This window comes from Sus scrofa, chromosome 5, assembly GCF_054392235.1.
Source record: "Sus scrofa isolate SSC_HxYL_T2T_F1_AM1 chromosome 5, Sscrofa_HxYL_maternal_Yorkshire_Landrace_v2.0, whole genome shotgun sequence".
Lineage (NCBI taxonomy): Eukaryota > Metazoa > Chordata > Mammalia > Artiodactyla > Suidae > Sus > Sus scrofa.
Window position 1 is genome coordinate 16,069,483 of NC_139387.1, and position 17,908 is coordinate 16,087,390.

The following is a 17,908-nucleotide window of genomic DNA, read 5'->3' on the forward strand; positions in this document are numbered from 1 at the left end:
TCAATAAGCCATCCATTTCCTTTCCTTTGCTTTTCTTTCTTTCTTTCTTTTTTTTTTTTTTTTTTTTTTTTTTGGCAACATGTGGAAGTTCCCAGGCCAAGGTTTGAACCGGCGCCACAGCAGCAACCCAAGCCACTGCAGTGGCAACGGCAGATCCTTAACCTGCTGCACCACAATGGAACTCCAATAAGCCGAGAATTTGAGGAATTGTTGTTTGTGTATTTTTCCAATTCTGTAGCTCTCCAGCACCTGGCACAAAGCGGGTTCTCGATTATAGTTATAGATTTAAGAGTAACAGAAGAAGAACAAAATGGTTGCTTTCCACCAATGTGACTGCCTTGTAAGAAGAGAGGATTTGGCATCCTTGAAAGGCCCTTTTGTTCAGCTGGGCACCTGGAAGGGTCAGGAGCTGAGTCTGGAGGTTGGGGCTTGGGTGAGCTGAGCCGCTGTGGGTACTGGAGAGAAGAGATTGGGGATGGGTATCGGGTGAGGGCAGGGCAATGAGAGGGCGAGGAGGGAGGCAGGATCTGATAAGATACTTAGAGAGCATAGCGGCCAATAAGTAGTGCATTTGCAGGGTCTGATAGCCAGAGGATTGGGTTGTGTTGTGTTCTGTTCTGTTTTGTTTTCGCAGGGATGTTTAACTTTCCTACTGAGGTTGTTTGAGTTTCAGCAGTGTAAACGCCTCACCCTCCAGAACCCTTGATAAAGTCTACACGTTCAGATCACCTTGTAGAGTCGGTTTTCTGCAGAAACCGAGGAAGGAGCTGAGTTTCCATCTGGGTCAGGGACAGAAAGGTGAGACCATTTCCGGAATGAACTAGTTCAGGGGAGTCAGGAGTTGGAGGCAGAAACAGCCTTAAGCAAGTCATGTTAGGCAAGAAGGCTCCTGGGGAGTTTGCAGGCTTTTAAACTTCCCTTAGGACATGGATTTAGGAGTTTCTAGCTCATTTCATCTTATGGTGCAGAGAGACTGCAGCTGACATCTAGGATGCAAAAGGAAGGAGAGGAAGAAAAGAAGGAAAGAATAAGAATGAGAAGAAGAAAAGATAACCAGCAACGTAAGAGTCAGAGAAGGGAGCCGATGTCAGCAAAAGGGTTAGGGACAGGAGCAGACTTTCTTATGAATGAGGTAAGCCTCGAACTAGCCTTGAAGGGTCTACCGCTTAAAAGAAGATTTTATATATATATTTGTATTTGTACATATTTATGCATATAGCTTTATAGAAAGTATTTCTCTATTTTCTTCTCTTACTGGGGAAGGTGGGGTGCATAGTGGCCTTTGGTTCTGAAATGAAACAGGCTAGGCTCTAAATCCTGTCTACCAGCTGTGTGACTCTGGGCAAGGGACTTAGGCTCTCTGAGCCTCAGATTCTAAACTGGAGACACTAAAAATACCCACCCTCCTAGGCTTGCCGGGAGATGTAAACAAAATAATCTATGAAAAGTACTTAGCATAGCGTCTGGCACAAGATACTCAATAATACTCAATACATGGTATCCATTTTTATCATATTTTTGAATGCAGTTTGGAAAATACAGAAAAAAGCAGCACTGAAGACCATCAAGAGTTCTACCACCCTTAGGAAAAAAGTCAGAGTGAACATTTTGGAGTATACCTTTCCAGTTTTCAGTTAATGCAAAGTTTAGTTTGCCTCTTTTTTTTTTTTTTTTTTCTTTTTGTATTGCCAGGCATTCTGAATATAAAACTTAAACTCTAATTTTTATTTAGTTAACGTAAGAATTTTTCCCATCTTATTATAATCTCTTCAAAACATTTTTAATGACTGCAACATATTCAGTTGAATTGATGTATTGTGATTTACTTTATCATTTTCCTCTTGTTAGATTTTGTGCTGTTCCACGTTTGTTTTTCCTATTCAAAATAACTCAACAATAAACAAGAATGTGCATAAACCTTTTCTTTTATTTTGTATCGTTCCTTTAGAAAGGATGCCTGGAAATGAAATCCTTGCTGTGGAAGATATGAATAGTTTCAATGCTTCTACTTGTCAAGAGAATTTTGAGGGCACCTGGAAGAGGGGTGTCTACCTCCAGTTTCTTCCCTTAAGACCCTCTTTTTTGCCTCTTTTCCAAGAGAAGGGATGTGATGAACCAGATGCCCAGGCACTCATTGGGTCATCGTTACCAGGGGGCAGAATCACCAGGACAAACAAGTCTGAAGAAGGGTACAGTTTCTCTTTTTTCTGCCAATCTGTTGAACGCAGACTGAGAGAAAAGGTGACCCAGAGCATGAACTTCTGAAGGATGCCTGGAAGTTTCCTTTCCTCTCAAAACTCCCACGGAGGGCCTGGACCACCCCCTCCCCCTGCCCCCAGCCCTGCTAGGGCTCCTTGCTAAGCTTAGAGGCAAATGCACTTTCTCTTGAGATCTCATTCTCTGTGGTTCCATCTCACCCAGCACTGATGGATGTGCACTGTATTACCCTTCCTTGCAAATGGCAGGCCTAATATTCAGGTCAAGGGAGAAGGCTGCCCCTTTAGGTGTCTAGGCGTGACCTTGCTGAACTATTTCATGCATCGGAGTTCTGCTTAGAGGTGCAGAAAGCCCAGAGAAACACAAACTGGGGATAATAAAAGTTTCAGGTGGGATTTGGGTGCTGTCAGCATCTCTAACTACATTCCCCAAAGTTCTCTGGATTGCTAGAGAAATCCAGCACAGGTAGCTTATAGAAAGTGGTGTGTTGGTAAATGTTTAACAACAGGATCTCCAGAAAAGAAAAAAGAAAAAAAAAAAAGCCTTAATTTGCAGGGTTTGCAGATTTCTTCTGTGGGCTGGAAACTCCCCTGTGGCTATTCAGTAAATCCCTCTAACAGCACTGATTTCAAGTTCTGTTTAACAACCAGTTCACAAAATTCCTGAAAATTTAACAATAAGCTCTTGCAAGCACACTCTGGTGTTCACTAAAGGAGGGGGCTGATTGACCCATGTCACCAACACATTGGGAGATCAGGGACACAGAAACTGACCTCAGGAATGATGGGAGCCAGGAATCTAATGCCCATCAGATTCTCTCTGCAAGCCCATCTCTCTATATGTTTTGACTACAGATATACTCTCTGCATGATTCAAGAGACACAACTGCTGGCGACATTTAGAGTCACAAGGAGGACTCACAACCAGAGAAAAGGAAGGGCTTCTCCTCCAACCAGCGCTGGTTTGAAAGTCCCAGCAAAGAGTCAACCAGCCTTTAATGGTGCCCTTTCCCTTTGCCTCGGAAGGTAGGTGCACTGCCTGAGCATCGTGGGGTCTGTCAAAAGAGGGGGACAGAGAGCTGCTGGTCAGATAGAACCAATAATTCCCATTACACGGACCATTTCCATAACATCAGAACCAGTTTACCATTACTTTTCTTTCTTTTTTTAAAAAATTTATTGGGGTTCCCGTCGTGGCGCAGTGGTTAATGAATCCGACTAAGAACCATGAGGTTGCGGGTTCATCCCTGGCAGGTTGCAGGTTCGATCCCTGGCCTTGCTCAGTGGGTTAAGGATCTGGCATTGCCATGAGCTGTGGTGTAGGTCGCAGACGCGGCTCGGATCCCGCGTTGCCGTGACTCTGGTATAGACCGGTGGCTACAGCTCCGATTCAACCCCTAGCCTGGGAACCTCCATATGCCCCGGGAGTGGCCCTAGAAAAGGTAAAAAGACAAAAAAAAAAATTATTTCCATGGAAGTAGAGTTGACTTACAATGTTGTATTGGTTTCAGGTGTACGGCAGTGACCCAGTCGTAAGTATAAATATATCCATTCCTTTCTCCCATACATGTTATCACAAACCATTGAGTAGATCTGCCTGTGCTCTACGGCAGGTTCTCGTTAATAACCTGTTTTACACAGTAGGGTGTATATGTTATTCTTCCTGTTTCCCTTTTCCGCTAGTCTCCAAAGTGGCCAAATCAATGACAGCATGAAGGAGCTGTTTTATCCCATCTGCCTTGGCATTACATGTCATGTTTAAAAAAAAAAAAACAAAACTCAGCTAACTTCATAGGCAAAACGATAACCCATGGGTATTTTAAACGTTTATATTTCTTACATCTCAAGAGAGGTTAGCAAGATGCTCCTAAGTGTTGAATAATCATATTTCCTATTTGCGAATTATTTTCATGCCCTTTTCTCACTTATCTCCTAAGGTTTTAAGGTTTTTTTTTTTTAATCTCTTCATTCAACAAATATTTACTGATCGTTATTATAGGCCAAGCATCTGCAGACTTAAGAAATACAATAGCAAACAAGATAGAGTTTCTGTCCTCAGGTGCTTACCCTAGTTGTATGGACTGTTTAGATAGTAATATACTCATATTTGCGTGCCATTTTTTTTTTTTTTTTGCTTTTTGCCATTTCTGGAGCCACTCCCACAGCATATGGAGGTTCCCAGGCTAGGGGTCTAATCGGAGCTGTAGCTGCTGGCCTACACCAGAGCCACAGCACTCGGGATCCAAGCTGTGTCTGCAACCTACACCACAGCTCACGGCAACACCGGATCCTTAACCCACTGAGCAAGGCCAGGGATTGAACCGGATCCTTAACCCACTGAGTAAGGCCAGGGATCGAACCTGCAACCTCATGGTTCCTAGTCGGATTCGTTAACCATTGCGCCACAACGGGAATTCCTGCATGCCATATTTTTAACAAATAATTTTCCTATATTTTTCCTTAGTTTTTAATATAGTAGTTTTACATTTTCATGCAGTTAAATCTGATCTACTTTCCCCTTTTATTTTAATTTTATTGTTATTTTTTATGGCCACACCTGTGGAATATGGATGTTCTTGGGCCAGAGACTGAATCTGAGTTGTAGCTGCAACCTATGCCACAGATGGGGCAACGTCAGATCCTTTTAACCCACTACACTGGGCCAGGGATTGAACTAGTGCCTCAGCAGCAACCCAAACCACTGCAGCTGCAGCAGTACCCACTGCACCACAGTGGAACTCCCCTTTGTAATAAAAGATTTTTCTTCCATGTTTAAATTCCATTTCCTCACCATGTTAAGATAGGATTCACTTTATTTTCTATTTGCCTAAGCTTGAAACTATTGTATTCAATGATTTAAGTCGTTTGTAACTTGTCATAGTGTGTGGGTGAGCTGCACATCAAAACTGGTCATTTTCCCCAAACATTTAATGCTTACTGAAGTCTTCTTTCCTTCACTGATTTGTAAAAATGAGTCAGAATTGTGATTGTGAGGTGAGGTGGGGGGTTGTTGAGGGCAATCGGAATTGCTCAGTTTAGAGAATTCATATGGGAAATGGTGAGGAAGAGGGGGAAATATAAGGCATTAATGGGTGGGAGTTTGTCTGGAATAAAGAATCCATATATTGTAGTGATTCTTTTTTTTTTTTTTTTCTTTTTTTTCAGGGCCGCACCCACAGCATATGGAGGTTCCCAGGCTAGGGGTCAGATCGGAGCTACAGCTGCCAGCCTACACCACAGCCACAGTAACACGAGATCTGAGCTGCATCTGCAATCTACACCACAGCTCACTACAACGCCGGATCCTTAACCCACTGAGCGAGGCCAGGGATGGAATCTTCAACCTCATGGTTCCTAGCCGTATTCGTTAACCACTGAGCCACGACGGGAACTCCAAAAGTGGAAATATTTTTGAAAATAATTTCTTCCTCATCTTCAACAGGTCAGCTTCTTTTTTTTTTTTCAACTGTGTTAACTCAAAATGCACTGCCCAAGGGTTTTGCCTCTATCATATCTCTGATAGCCAATCATGTAAATCCCAACTCTTCATAGTGATAAACATATTATCATTTCCATATCGACTGTAGACACTTGAATTTTCATGCTTAATATTCCAACTCTCAAGTATTTGTGAGCAATAGCGAGAGTTTCTAAATCTCGCTATTTATAGTATTGAAATCCTCAATCTTACAGGCTGCAAGGCTATTCTTTGGGTGCAAGTTAATGCAGCAGGAAATGAGTAGCTTTTTTGCCCTGGGCATGGAGAAAATCAAGTCTTCTTCCTAGGAACCACATCTTCATATATATATTTCTACACATTTGGAGTAAACCTCCCTTCAGATAATAAATGTTTTCTCTTTGCGAAAATTGAGGAAGAATATGAAAAATGCCTCAGTCCATTGAGGCTGCCATAATAGAATAACCTATCAGAAATCCCTCACAATTCTGGAGGCTGAGCAGTCCAAGATCAAGGTGCTAGTCATTAGCAGTTTGATATGGGATCAGAGTTCACCTCTTTAAAACACACACACACACACACACACACACACAACTCCCTGGGAACTTTCTGATGGAGAAAATTATGGAGAATAAAGCTAGTCGGATAAGTAGGGAACAGACTGAGAGAGCTGTCAATGCCAATCTGAATTCAGCTGCACGTCCAGAAAACCTCTGGGGCTAAGAGTAGAAAGAGCATGGGTTTTTGGACTCAGGCCGATGTAGGTTTCAATCCCATTTTGCCATTTGCGGGCTGTGTTATCTGGGCAGATCCCTGGTTCTGAGTCTTATTTTTCTGTCCTAATCAGACCTAGTAATATTTACCTAATTGGGCTGGGATGATTCAATGGGAAATTAAATATAAAATGCCTGGCTCAGCACCTGACACACTAATAAATTCTCCCTTCTTCCTCTTGAACAAATCTTTGGCCTGCACTGGGCCTGCTTCAGGATGAGCTGATGTAAGACATTTCCAGAGCAAACAGGCAAATACATGTCAGGAGGAGAAATGGAAAGAAGTCCAAGTTGTCTTTTAGTCCCAGAGGTTTCGGAAATCTTCAAAGAGGCTGTACCTTTTAGAGGAGGAGCCCTTTTTCTTTAGAGAAATAGAGAGACACTTTGAACTTCACAAAGCCTTGCCTTCATAAACCAGGCAAAGGCAAAATCTGGCTCCACTACAGGCCACCTCTGCTCAGTGGCACAGATAATCCCAGCCCCTGGGCAGCTTAGCCTGTAAACCAAGGACAGCTGTTGTGAAAATAACACAGGCAGTCATTTTATAAAAAATCTCTCAGAGTTCCCATCGCAGCTCAGCAGAAATGAAATCTGACTAGTATCCATGAGGACACAGTTCGATCCCTGACCTCGCTCAGTGGGTTAAGGATCTGGTATTGCCGTGAGCTGTGGTGTAGGGTCGCAGATGTGGCTCAGATCTGGCATTGCTGTGACTGTGGCATTGGCCAGCTGCTACAGCTCCGATTTGACCTCTAGCCTGGGAACCTCCATGTGCCACAGATGCAGCCCTAAAAAAAAAATTCTCATACAAATTCTGTTTATAGTACTAAGAATCTCCTTTCTCAGGGATGGAAAATGCCATTCCTTTTTCAAAAGATCCACCTGCCACCACTCGTTTCATTGATATTCATTTAGTGATTTTTTTTTTTTTTTTTTTTTTTTTTGCTTTTTAGGGCTGCATCTGTGGCATATGGAGTTTCCCAGGCTAGGGGTTGAATGGGAGCTGTAGCCTCCAGCCTACACCACAGCCACAGCAATCAGGATCTGAGCCATATCTGCAACCTACACCACAGCTCACAGCAATGCGATATCTTTAACCCACTGAGTGGGGCCTGGGATTGAATCTGCATCCTCATGGATACTGGCAGGGTTAGTTACCGCTGAGCCACAGCAGGAACTCCTCATTCAATGATTTGACAAATATTTATTGATATCCCTTCTGTTTGGCCAGTCCTTTGGAACTGGTCTCTGCATAGTACTCATTTAAAACCAGTTTTCCCTACATTTCAAATTGACACCAAATATTTATTTGGGGATTGGACACTAATCAGTATTCCTTGGCGTTCATTCATCCAAGAGGCAGCAAGGCAGAAAGGGAGAGAGGTTTGGAATCAGACATTCGAGGTCTCAAATCCTGACTCTTGATGGGGATGCACTGTGTGACTTTAGGCCAATTGCTAAATGACTCCGGGCCCTGGCCTTTTTCTCTAAAATGAGAATATCTTTCGATGTTAATAAAACCAGTGCTCTCTTCCTGTAAGAACAACATTTTCTTGGCTGGAGGGGACAAAAGAACTCTTTTATTCTAGGCGACAAGAACTTGTGGGTACAGGTACAATGAGATAATATTGGAAGAGCAAAAGAAGGGCCCTTCTGCTTTGCACCCTGGTCACATCCCACTTTAGGACAGGTGTCTTGGAAGTCCCTGGGTGATGGAGGGGCTTAAGCTGCAGGAGGGATGGATGCATTAAGAATCACGTTGCAGGAGTTCCTGTTGTGGTTCAGCAGTAGTGAACTTAACTAGTATCCATGAGGATGCAGGTTCGATCCCTGGCCCCGATCAATGGGTTAGGGATCTGGCATTGCTGTGGCTGTGGTATAGGCCAGCAGCTGTTGTTCCGACTGGACCCCAAGGCTGGGAACTAAAAAAATTAAAATCACTTGGAACTTAATTGCAAACTTCCTGTAGGCGGATTTCTTGTCTGTTTTACCTTCAATGGATGTCAGAGAAATAGACCAAGAGAGGGATGGTATTTTTTTCACTTGAAGACAGAACAAGGGGACCTAGACCCTAGACTTATTGAAGCAAGAAGGCCTTAAGTTAGATGGTAATACTTACTGACCTACTCACTGTGAGAAAAGGACGAGGTCATCCTACCTCACCAAGGAGTCTCCTCCCTAAGGGACTTGGGATCTCCTGGCTGGCGGAGACTCACAGTTCATTAGTTCATTGATGACTCTCAGGCTCTTCCATGTCACTGGATAAGTCTTCCTTCTTGCCGTGAGGATCGTCGTGTTTGAAAGTTTCTTGGTGAGTTCTGCTTCCCTCACTCTCATCCACCACCGTCTAGGGAGGAACCTTTGCAGGGGCTAACCTGAGTTGCAAACAGCAGGCTGCTAGGTCTGGCCACTGGGTCCCAGGTGATGAAGATGTTGGGTCCCAGGTGACGGGGATGAGGATGTAGAGTCCAGACTCTGGCTGTTTGTTCCTGTAAGACAAGGGGGACCCAGGGCTGGTCGGATGTCACAGAATCCGAACTGTAGATTCCCTTCTTTACCTCTTTGAAGGCTGAGGAAGTCCACCCACAGGATGCAATACTGCATCTACAGACAATTCTGGTAGCACTTTGAGACCTAAGGATTTTCAGAGCAAAAGGCCAACTGTAAGGAAACCGTTAAGTCTCCAATGCAGCAAAATTTCGAGGGATAACCAGGTGTTAATGGTTAGGGACAGAGTGAGATTCCGCTCATCAGGCTGTTACTGAGCCTTTACTAGGTGCTGGGTCTTGGGCTGGGTACGGAGGGTTGTGGTGGTGGCAAAACAGACCCAGAGATAGGAGTGAGGATGACATGATAATAACAACAACCGTGGTGAGAGCTGACTGCGCCCCAGGCATCGAGCTCATTTATTCATTTATTCAATAAATACCAGGGGCTCCATAACACTTGTTGGATGAACGACTCACTTGCCCCAACTCCACTGGCCTCCTCTCTGTTCCTCAGATGGACCTCAGGGGCTTTGACTGGGCTCTATTCTCTACCTGGAAAGCTTTCGGGATGTTCGCGTGGCCAGCCCCTCACTTTCTTCAGGTCTTGACTCCAGGGTCACCTGCTCAGTGAGGTCTCCCTGACCACCCAATCTAAAATTGCACCCTGCCCCCAGTCTCACGGCCATCCTACTCCCCTTTCCTCACTTTACTTTTTGCCCTGTGCACTGAGTACCACGCAGCATTCTGTGTTTGCTCGTGTGCTACTGCCTGGTCTCCCTTGCTGGCATGAAAGCTCCATGAGGACATTGGATGGCTTTGTTCACTGCTCTGGCCCCCTTGCTTAGGTCAGATGCTGAAATTTGCCCAAAGCATGAATCAAATGACATGCTTTCTTTTCCACCCAATGATAAGCACTAAGGATAGTGTCGTGAATGAAGCAGACAAGGTTTTTGCCCCCAAAGGTTCACCACCTGGTGTGGATAAGATGGTACACGACTTACATACTAATCTCCATTCTGCTGAAATAGGATGGGTGGGTTATTTCATCGAAACCTCACCACAACATTAGGCCATTGGTAATAAGCCCTGGTTTACAGATGCTATATTAGTTTTTATTTTCTAGCTGAAAATACACAGATAATCTCTGAATTATAGAGGGACTGGAGTTATTTAGTTGGCACATGTTGATGATAATTATGTATAGGGAACTTAACAGTTATAATGATCTTTTTCATATTCTTCACTTCTTATGAATGCTGCAAAGTACTCCTTCTACTCTGTAAATGAGGACTAGAGAAGTTAAAGAACTTTCCAGAGGGGGAGTTCCCGTCATGGCACAGTGGTTAACGAATCTGACTAGGAACCCTGAGGTTGTGGGTTCGATCCCTGACCTTGCTCAGCGGGTTAAGGATCTGGCATTGCCGAGAGCTGTCGTGTAGGTTGCAGATGTGGCTTGGATCCCATGTTGCTGTGGCTATGGTGTAGGCCGGTGCCTACAGCTCTGATTAGACCCCTAGCCTGGGAACCTCCATATGCCATGGGAGTGGCCCAAGAAATGGCAAAAAGACAAAACAAACAAACAAAAACAAAACAAAACAAAACTTTCCAGAGGGACACAACCAGAGAGAGTCAAACCCAACCTGTATCCTTATCACTCTTCCTCATTCTGAGCAACCCAAATGATGGAGGGACTAACTGGGTGGGGGAGGGGGTGCAGGTGGCCAAGGATTAGATTCTTCTTTCTAGAGAAGGAAGCAACTGGGACTTCCATGCCAAAGGGCTGGGGAGAAGAGCTTGAACAAAGAACAAAGGCTTGCAGGTGGCTGTAGGTCAGGATGAGGCGGGTTGAGTAGAATCCTAGGTGGGGGAGGAGGCAGTGTTCTCACACCCCTATCGCCCCACACTCCAGGCCATTGTGGTTCGACTCTAATAAAGAGATCTGGGAGATCCTTCAGCAAGGCAGGAGCAGGATGAAAATGGTCTCTGAGGTGTATAGTTTTTTGCAGCTACCTCTCCATCCCATTCACTGAGGATTCCATTATGTCCACACACCTCTTCTGCCTTTTTGTTGTTGTTGTTAAATTAGCAAATTATCTGAATGTATCATGAAACATTGCATTTCCACATAGTACCCAATTCTAAACTTGCAAAACTTGGGAGACTTTCCCAACACCCCCAGCCCCTCAAGAGTGGGTACCAGGAAAGGGGGGATGCTGAGAATCTGAAGTCTAGCATTTGAAGTCACACACACACTGTTGAATCCATCCAATGACCAATCCGTCGTGGGCTGAGTGCCTCCTACAATCCAGGCAAACTGCCCGGCTCTAGGGATGAGAAAAGGAACAGATGACAGTCTCTGCCCTGAAAGCTTCAGTGTGAATGACACTGAGTAAACAGGCAATTATATTACATCGTGGCAAGTGCTGTGACCCATCTGGGAGCTGGGAGAGCACCAGGGAGGGGCGTCTTCTCAGGGTGGAGGTGGGGCAGGAAAAGGGTCAGGGAAGCTGAGTTCCTGAGAGAATATGGCAAATCAGGGCAACTATAGGAAAGCTCACTCTGGCTAAACATAGGATAGGAAGGGATTGGAGGAAGAAATGAGGCTAGAGAGAGAAGCAGGGGCCAGATCATGAAGGATTTTTTAAGGTCACAATAAGGCAGTGATTCTTTTTCTTTTTTTTTTTTAAGGCCACACCCAGGGCATATGGAGTTTCCCAGGCTAGGGGTCTATTTGGAGCTGTACACCACAGCCACAGCAACGCAGGATCCGAGCCACGTCTGCGACCTACACCGCAGCTCATGGCAATGCTGGATCCTTAACCCACTGAGCAAGGCCAGGGATCAAACCCGCAACCCCATGGTTCCTAGTTGGATTTGCCTCCGCTGCACCACGACAGGAGCTCCAAGGCAGTGATTCTTATATATTTTTTTCCCTACAACACTCCCGAGGGGTGCATAATACGTCCATCAGTGGCATGGTGAGAAGGAGCAGCTGTGGAGATAAACTGCCCATGTCAGGGTGAGATAGGGCCCTGCCCTGCACTTCCCGGTTTGGGATTCATGGTGCTTATTAAGGGTCTGGATTTCGTCAGAAGACTGATGAGCCTCGGACACTAGGCTTTGTCTTCCTGTTGGGCTCCACACTCATGTGCTGGCTGAGGGTACTGAGAGCCCCAGGAGCAACTGCCTGGATTCTCGCCCGACTCCCACCATTCTTTAGCTATGTCACCCGGTATAAGCTGTTCGCGCTCATCGGTAAACTGAATCAATACCACTGTGGTGCCTACATCAGAGGCTCGCTGAGCGTGGAAGGAGGTAAAGCATGTGAAGCTCCTGGCAGAGTGCCTGGAGCGAGAGAGCAGTAAATGTCAGCTGGCTGCGAGAGTGCAGCTCCCTGCGGCCTCACGGTGTTAGCAATCGTCCTCTTTGTCATCCCCATCCTGATCCCTGTTGCCGTCACCATCCTCATCACCACCACCACCACCATCACCACCTCCTCCATCACCACCTCCAACACCTCCATCACCATCCGCCCCCCGCCTTCCTGATATTGACATTCTAGGGAGTCATTTCTCACTGGGTTCCTCCCTTCCACGGTCTTTCCTTTCATGAGCCACGGCAGCTTCGGAAAGAGAAGGCCCTCCAGAGAGAAATTTAAAATAATGTGAGAGTCATAACGCTCATGGAGCTCCTCCTACGGGCCACACGTTGTTCTAGGAACTGGGGATACAAGAGTGAGCTAAATGGGGTTCCTACTCGCGGAACATACAGTCTAATGAGAAGACACAGGCAGCAATAATGAAACAAATGGATATACAGTATGTCAGAGGAAAACAGAGAAAAAAAGGGAGGAGAGAAGGAAGATAGTATCTCGGTTGTTAGTTTATATAGGATGGCCGTGGCAGATCTCACCTAGAGGTACCACTTGAGAAAGTGGAGAATACCACCTCACGGATACCTGGGGGTAAAGTTCTCTGGGCACAGGGAATAGAATTACAAAGGCCCCAAGGTAGGAGCATACGTGGCATATTGAGGAGCAGCAGGAGGCCAGTGTGATTGGATGGCAGTAATTGAGGGGGTGGTGAGAAGGGGTGAGATGAGAGAGGCAGTAGAGGGCCAGGACATGGGGACCGTGGAGGTCACTGTAAAAACTGCCTTTTCCTCTGTCTTGGAAAGTTGTTGGAGGGTTATGGAAAGACGTGGGACATGATGTGATACATTTTCAGGGCCTGATCTGGCTTTTGTATTGAAAAAAAGGACCACAGGGCAGCAAGGGCTTAAGCAAGGAGGCCAGTATGAGGTTTGTTATTGATTGATTCATTGATTGATTGATTTTATAATGATTTTTATTTTTTTCCATTATAGCTGGTTTACAGTGTTCTGTCAATTTCCTATTGTACAGTAAGGTGACCCAGTCACACATACATGAATACATTCTTTTTTCTCACATCCTGCTCCATTATAAGTGACTAGATATAGTTCCCAGTGCTATACAGTAGGATCTCATTGCTTATCCGTTCCAAAGGCAATAGTTTGCATCTATTAACCCCAAATTCCCAATCCATCCCACTGCCTCCCCCTCCCCTATTTATTTATTTATTAGGGCTGCACCTGTAGCATATGGTGCAGGCTATTGGTCACATTGGAGCTGCAACTGCCGGTCTATACCACAGCCACGGCAACTCGGATCCGGGCGGTGTCTGGGACCTACACCACAGCTCACGGCAATGCTGGATCCTTAACCCACTGAGCAAGGCCAGGGATCGAACCTGCATCCTCATGGATACTAGGGTTCTTAACCCACTGAGTCACAACAGGAACTCCTGCACGAGGTTATGCCAATAACCCAAGCGTGAGCTGGGTGGGGACTTGGATCTGTGGAATAATGTGCAGGTTGCAAGAAGTCAGAGAACCTGGATGTGTTTTGAATGTAAAGCCATCAAAATTTGCTAACATACTGCACTGGGTGTGGGGGGATGGGTGAGGGAAAAGAGGAGTCAAGGATGATTCCTGAGAACTGCATGGATGCTGCCGGCCTGGGCTGGGGTGAAGAAGACTACGAGTGGAGGAGAAAATCAGGTGAGTATTCACGTTGCCTCTGCAAGGTTGGGACTGTGGTTATCTTCCATAAAAATTGGGACCCAGTGAGGTGAGACTTCATATGGTGCTGGGAGCTTCAAGAAAGCTACCCCTGCAGGGTTTGGAGCTGGGGAGCTCCTGGGAGTGGGAGCTCCTGGGAGTGGGAGCTGCTGAGGCTGGGAGGGGTGATCCAAGCTCTCCAGAGCCAAACTATCCAGGAGGTCCCCACCTCTAACACACACCCTGTTTGCAGGGCATTGAGGCTTATGCCTTGGCCCCTGGGGGTCTCGTCCACCTGGAACAAGGAAGCAGTCAAAGTAATAGCGGCTTTCTATTTAGACGTTCTAATGGGAATGCAGAAAACCAAGAGGGGTGCAGGCTTATCAAGTTCTACCTTGTAATTTAAGATCCACCTAGTCCAAGGGTGTTCAGAAGCATCTTTGCACAAGCTGGGGGAAAGGAAGAGATGTCTCTGGCTCCTCCTCTTCTGCACCCACATTCTTGATTCTCCAACACACTCTAGGGAGGATGAAAATGAAAAGGGATAGAGGAGAAGAAATCAGGAGGAAAAGATGGGAAACGTCCTCTAAATATTTGTTGTTCTGACTCAGAAAATGAGATAGAAGAATGGAAATCTCCAAGAAAACCCGAGCCTTCCTGCCCTAGAAGATGAACTGCCATGACTACTTACCAACCTCCTCCTCCCGGTGTAGCCAAACAGCACTGGGGAACCACGCTTCAGAGGGGAACACTGCTTCTTTTTCAAGTTAAACACATCAGAGCCTGTGGTGTATAAGCCACATGGGGTGCTGGGAGTTCCAAGAAATGATGAAAGAATATCGTTGAAATCTAGACACAGAAGCTCTGTGCAGCTAGACTTCTACTCAGTGACTCTGCAAACTGTATTAGCTACCCTTCATTCACTGAGTCCTGATGTGTGCCCAGTATCATATGGTGTCTCATTTAACGCTCACAGCAACCAGGTGAAATAGTTCTTAATATCCCATTCTCTCAGGTGAAGACACAGAGGTTCAGAGAAGTCACATGCCCCAGCCAGTCATGGAGTCGAATTTGAACCCAAGTCAGTCTATTACAGAACCTGTGCCTTTTTTTCTTTTTTTGGTCCCGCCCACAGCCTTCACAAGTTCCTGGGCCAGGGATCGAACCCATGCTACAGCTGTAACCAGAGCCATAGCAGTGATAACACTGAGCTACAAAGGAATCCCTAGAGCCTGTGTCTTAACCATTGTATTTCACTGCTTCCTAAAGGAAAAGGACAAGAGAGAAACACTAATAATAGCCACGGTACCCTCCCCACTCCCTCATTCTTCCAGTGCTCAGCAGAGGCAGAAAGTTTAGCTACCTGCCATTCTTATATCTGGCCTATATTCTAAATCAACTTCTAAAAATTTAATTATTTCTTATAATAATCACATGACTATTTTCTCTAAGAAATAGATTGCTAATCAGAAAAGCGTGTAGAGATACAGAAGTGTTGACCTTGAAATCTAGAGAGGAGATTAAGTACACTTCTCAAGGTCACAGAGTTCGTTAGGGGGCAGAACTAAGGCTAAAAAGCAGGGCTCCAGCCTCCAGGCCGGAGCTGGGCTGGGCCGCCAAAGCTGCTTTGCAAGTTATCACTCCCGCTGCCCTAACACAGATGACTGCTTGAAGGACGATGGTTACTCTTTTGTGCACTAGAGATTTTTAAACACAATCTGAATTTAGCTGAAATTTTTAAAGGAGGTTCTTCCAGCACCTTTGATGAGTAGGTCTGCTTTCCTCTGCCATCTCCTTTCCCCTTTCGTAGGTCAGTGGTAGGCGTGTTGAACTAGGAGTTTTCTCCTGGAGTTCCCAGTATTTAGTTGCAGTGGGGACATTGCTCTCTGTCTGGGGCAAATGATTGTATTTCTAGTCCAGAACCTGCTATAATCTACCCTGGCTTTCCCCACTAATAGCGACTCCTCTGTTCAACTGGCTGGCTTCTATGGACCTCTGCAATCCGGACCCACTTCACCCAGCTCATCTCTCTCTTTCCTAATTGTAGCTCACACCCTTCATGTCAGACAGGTGTCCTGGGTTCAGCGGGTTTCTGCCACAGAAATATCCTCCCTGCTCTCCTCCTATGCAAATTCATTCTTCAAGGCTTTGCTCAAGAACTTTCCGCCTCAGAAGACTTCCCCATGTGCAGCCCCAAGGGTTTGCTTTCCAAGTTCCCTTTACATTTATATTCTCAACTGTATAATTTAGCCCTCGAAATGTTTCTGCGCAGTTCTTCAAATGCAATGCAGGCCCCTTGAGGAGAGGCACATGTATCCACTTAATCCATTAGAGATTTTTTAAAACTTAAATTGAGATACACCAATATAAGCAATGGTTGCTTCCTGTCCTCCAAAAGAGGAGAGGCTTGTAGTTTTCACACATCTGTCTGGTATATAGTGGACCCTCCACAAAGTTTTGTTATGTTGAATTAACATACACAATGCCTTGCGTTGTGATTACTTTCTGTCTCTAAGTCCCATGAGAGATATCATGTCTTAAAGGGGGTATTTGAACTAGGCCTTAAGAACAGGGAGCGTTTTTAAAATTTTATTTTTTAGAGGATAGTTAATTTACCGTGCTGTGTCAATTTCTGCTGTATAGCACAGTGACCCAGTTGTGTGTGTATCCTTTTTCTCATATTATCTTCCATCACGGTCTATCCCAAGAGACTGTTTCCTGTCCTATACAGTAGGACCTCATTGCTTATCCATTCTAAATGCAATAGTTTTCATCTACTAACTCCAAACTCCAGGTCCATCCCACTTCCCCCCCCTCCCCTTGGCAACCACTTGTTTGTTCTCTATGTCCATGAGTCTCTTTCTTTCTTTCTTTCTTTTTTTTTCCCTGCTTTTTAGGGCTGCACCCATGCATATGGAGGTTCCCAGGCTAGGAGTCGAATTGGAGCTACAGCTCCCGGCCTAAGCCACAGCCACAGCAATGCAGGATCCAAGCTGAGTCTGGGACCTACAACACAGCGCACCACATCACCTGATCCTTAACCCACTGACGGAGGCTAGGGATCAAACCAGCAACCTCACGGTTCCTAATCGGATTCATTTCTGCTGTGACACGACGGGAACTCCGAGTCTGTTTCTGTTTTGCAGATAGGTTCATTGGGAGTTTTGTTTGTTTGTTTGTTTGTTTTTAAAGACAGAACTGGGAGAAGTTTCCAGGCAGAAGAAACAGCACCTCAGAAACACACCGCAGACACCAGATTCAGGGGGAAAGCAGCTTGTAGAGGGGAGCTCTCTCCTTGCCCCAGCATCAGCTAGCCTTTTTGAGGGTAGGCAAATTGCTTAATTTCTCTGCGGCCTATTAAGCAGCATAGGCCCTGAAAGCAGCAGATCAAGATTCAAATCATGGTTGTGTGTGACCTTGTGCCAGTCAGTTGGGGTGCGGCTCAGCCTGTTTCTTTCCTAGAAAGTGGGTAATATAATTCCGACCTTAGAAGGTTTTTGGGAGGTTTTGAGAATATGTATGTACGTTGCTAAGCAGAGCCAGAGCCTGGCATTGTTCTATTTTCCTTCTACCAAAGTACGGCCGACAACCTGATCTGCTTCCCTCTCATTGCTGCCACTGCTGCCTTCCCAGCATGTAGCAAAGAGCCCGTCCGTAGCAGGGACTGTGGACAGAGAGCGGCCCCCAAAGGGAAAATGGAGATGAAAGGGCTTCAGAAAAAAGTCAACAGCGTCGACAGTGGACCGGCTGGGCTAAGTGGGACGCTCAAGTCTGTCCCCTTGAACAGTCTTGGCACAGTGCAAGAATTTTTGCTAACTCTCCCTAAACATGCCTCTGGAGCCGACTGCTTTTCATAAAGCCCTTTCTGCCTCCGCCTTCAAACCCCAGGAAAGA

The 17,908-nt window shown here is 45.6% G+C and overlaps 1 long non-coding RNA gene across 3 annotated transcripts; it reads left to right on the forward strand.

Annotated features, from left to right (window-relative positions):
- Positions 1-734: 734 nt before the first annotated feature.
- LOC146403162 (uncharacterized) lies at positions 735-17,896 on the forward strand. Of its 3 annotated transcripts, none has more exons than XR_014803133.1 (5): positions 735-798; positions 969-1,132; positions 1,949-2,189; positions 3,072-3,242; positions 3,728-5,346. It is a non-coding gene; the product is annotated as an uncharacterized LOC146403162 (long non-coding RNA). The 3 variants fall into 3 exon arrangements; XR_014803135.1 differs by lacking the exon at positions 735-798 and adding an exon at positions 14,538-17,896 and having other exon boundaries at positions 807-1,132; positions 3,728-3,748; XR_014803134.1 differs by lacking the exon at positions 969-1,132.
- The last annotated feature ends 12 nt before the right edge of the window (positions 17,897-17,908 follow it).